Source organism: Dreissena polymorpha, chromosome 16, assembly GCF_020536995.1.
Source record: "Dreissena polymorpha isolate Duluth1 chromosome 16, UMN_Dpol_1.0, whole genome shotgun sequence".
NCBI classification, from domain to species: Eukaryota; Metazoa; Mollusca; class Bivalvia; order Myida; family Dreissenidae; genus Dreissena; species Dreissena polymorpha.
In genome coordinates this window covers 51,045,160-51,048,923 of record NC_068370.1, presented here as the reverse complement: position 1 = coordinate 51,048,923, position 3,764 = coordinate 51,045,160, and positions in this window count along the sequence as shown.

Sequence of the window (3,764 nt, the reverse complement as noted above, 5' to 3'; positions counted from 1 at the left end):
TGATTCTAATATTTCTTTTACTTTGGATTGCTCTGCCATCAAGTGTGACGAGGAAGTCAAATTATTGGGTGTTACCATAGAATTTAGGCTTAACTTTGATAGTCATATCTCTAATATTTGTAGAAAAGCATCAAGACAATTAAATGTGTTAAAAAGACTAGGGAACAAATTATGTAAATTAGGGAAGATAAACATATATTTTTCATTTATTATGTCAAATTTTAATTATTGTCCGTTAACATGGCATTTCTGTGGCAAAGTCAACACTAAAAAAATTGAGAAAATACAAGAGCGTGCACTTCGTTTCATCTACTCAGATTATACTTCTACCTATTGTGAACTATTATCCAAGTCTAAATTACCATCTTTGCTTGTACGTCGTTTAAGATCTATAGCTTTAGAATCTTTCAAAATAATAAATAAAGACACACCTTCATACTTACATGACTTGTTAACTATTAACCAGACTTCATATTCTTTCAGATACTCCAATACCGCTGTTATACCTAAGGTAAGGACTACAAGATACGGCATCAGCTCTTTCCGCTTCAGCGCGGCCAGGCTTTGGAATTCTCTACCGCAGAACTTAAGAGACCAATCGAACTACAATTGCTTTCGAAGTTTGGTCAGCGCATGGAGTGGAGATAGTTGCGCTTGTTCTTGCTGTCCCGCAGCTACTTAGCCTTATTTAATAAGTTGTTGTTGTGTGCATGTAGCTTTATTTGTACTGCTTTGCATTTATATTTGCTTGCATTTCTCTTGTGTTCGTTTGCTTACTTTGTTTCTGTGTGTAGTTATCATCCGTTTTCCAGTCTCTATTGCCCTAAGAAAGCGAGTCCCTTTTGCTTAGTTTTTTTTGTTTTTGCATAATTTCTGTTCATGTTATTGTTGCTTTTCATGTTTTAACTATGAAATATATCCCAATTATACCATTGCTTTTCATGTTTTAACTATGAAATATATCCCAATTATACCATGAGGAGGTTGCTGATCAGTTCATTCCAAAACTGATTTGGAGGATATGTGTTTTAAGACATTTCTTACTTTTCGCACTTTTGTGCTTATTTTCCATTTCAAGTTCTTATGTATTCCATTTTATTGCAGTTTTTTAGACATAAGATCAGCAACGTTCGCATATTTTTTTTATTTTCACATAAAATTTTATTTAACTTATTATTTCTTCCCATTATTATATGTGTGGTATTTGAAGTCTGCCAGTTTTGTCTTTGAGTATATTTGTTTAAATACAGCAAGTCTTTATAGTCTATAGTATTGATTATGTATCAGTTAATGCTGATGTTTGTTTTTATACATGCATGTCATTTATTGTTATTATTGTTAATGTCGGTTAATAGCAATTCATAGCTAATGTTTCTTTGTTATACATGTATCGACTTAAAATAAAACTTGATTTGATTTTGATTTGTCTAATGTAACAACTAGATTCGTCCACTTGTTTTTACTACAGCGCTCGCCCATTAATCGATCTTCCTGGAGCTGGTCGCACATCCGAGTAAGTAACCATCCTACATTTTTTGTAACCACGTGGTTGCATATATTTGTCTTAAGCTCTCCCTTCACAAAGTAGAACGTTTATAATTATGGACAGGTTCATCTCGTTAGTCGTATGTACATTTAGTATTTTAAATTCGGTATATCTTTTGGCGAACGAATTACATATTTTACGTTTTTTATATTTAAGATAGATCGACCACATGATGGTATACTTCTCAAAATTGTGTTTTGGTAAATAAAATAAAAAACTGTGTATGAGTGTATTTTGAAGTTTAGGTGGTCCATCCGCGCCTATGGCTGCATTATGTGTGAACCCGGAGTGTGTCATCAAACTACTACCTAATCAACTTACTACACTCGTGTAACATGTGACGTAATTGAATAATAGCAATAATTAAGTTATTACTGAAATATTTTTAATTTTGGAGTGTTCTGTGTTGAAGATTGCACGGGGAAAACCCCGCCCGTTCGATATGGTGACCTCCAACTTCACATGCTTCCGGAAACGGGGATTTAATCCGGGTTGATTAGGTGAGAAGAACGTGTATCAACCACTGCGCTAGCCGGACAACCCATTATCAAATACTCAATACCGTATATTATAAGAGCGAGCTTTCATTCTAAGTTACTTTAATTTTTTCAGTTATTTATTGTCAATGTGTTCTACTTGATGTTATTAACATTTACGGTTTAATAATGCCACCAACGACCAAAACACGTCGTTCGGAGCTAGCGTAGTCGTTGAAAGCCATGGGCAGGGGGCAGAGACCGGAAACCACTCGCACTATATTAAACAATGTTTCTAGATTGAAGGGCTTGGTTCACAAAAGTTCGAATTCGGACCTACATATTCGCAAATATTAAATGTAATGACACCCATTACCTGACACTAGTATTATGATGTGTAATATTCAATCATATAATATATTGATTCCCGTTATGAATTAGTCATGCGTGGATAATCCCGTGTCAAGGTCTATAGATAATTTCAGTGGCATTGTTATACCAAGCACACTAATTGGTCCGTAATGTGTACTCCTCCACTCCTCGTGGACAGTTACACATGTAATTACTTAGGAGACTTAGGATGAAAACCGAGTGTAATCCTCGAGGAAATTTAGCTTTTCTTGCATAATACAGTAATATCAAAACATTTATTCCTACTCGTAATTTAAAGGCTCTATAAAGGTCACAAATCCAATTATAATGCATATCAACTGGTCTTATTTTTACCGGATTTCAGTTACTCTTGCATAAAAACTGCTAATAACACAGCTTAGGTACAACGTTGTCAAGAATTATGGAAGATAAACCCGTTTCATAATTGGAAGAAATGTTTACATTTTTGCAACTAACGTGATGTGTAGCCTCAGAGCGTTGACATATGCTAAAAATAGCCGAAAGAAAATTCAATTTTAATTCTATTTAAACAACTTTTTACCAGCAGAAAGTAACTTATTAGATCACTACAAACGTTTTAACCATTTAGAAGAGAATAACTTTGTGATTGATACCGGAAAACGTTAAAAGTCATCGTAATATTTTTGGTGACCTGAGTCACTTTCACTTTTTCTTTCGCGAGTAAACAGCGATGTAAATAAACTGATTGTTTGTAAACACAATTGACTTGGAGGACACTTTATTTTGAGCTCAAAACAAGTTGTATTGCTCATTTTGTATTATTATGTCCAATAGCATATATATTTTGTTTTTTGATAACCTTTATGAATAAAATATGAAAAAAGTATTTAAAAATCTGTAAATAATTACGTATCTTCATCTTTATAGAGCCTTTAATTAAAAACACACACAAATAAGTTGTATCTTTATCGTTATGGCCGTTTAGATATTAATTGCAGATTAATATGCTGAACGCTCTATCGCCAACAATCATTCTTCCCGAAAATCATCAGGGAATGGAACAACCTTCCAACGGACATACTGTCAGCTGGCTCAGTTGAAACCTTCGGATTTCAACTAGCCAAACACTTAATCTAACTTGCCCTCCGTTTTTTATCTCACAATGTTTTCACACTGTACATACTTCACACTTTTACTCTCACCTTTCTTTATCTCTTATGCGCACCATGGCAATAATCATCAGTCAGTTGAAGGTGGCCATTACATGGAAGAAGAAGAAGAAGAAGAATTATTGAAACAATTACTACATCGTGTACTAATTAAACAAAAAGCGAATTGCGAATTTGGCGGATATATTATACGATTTTACGTTGCTATGCGCACCTGTC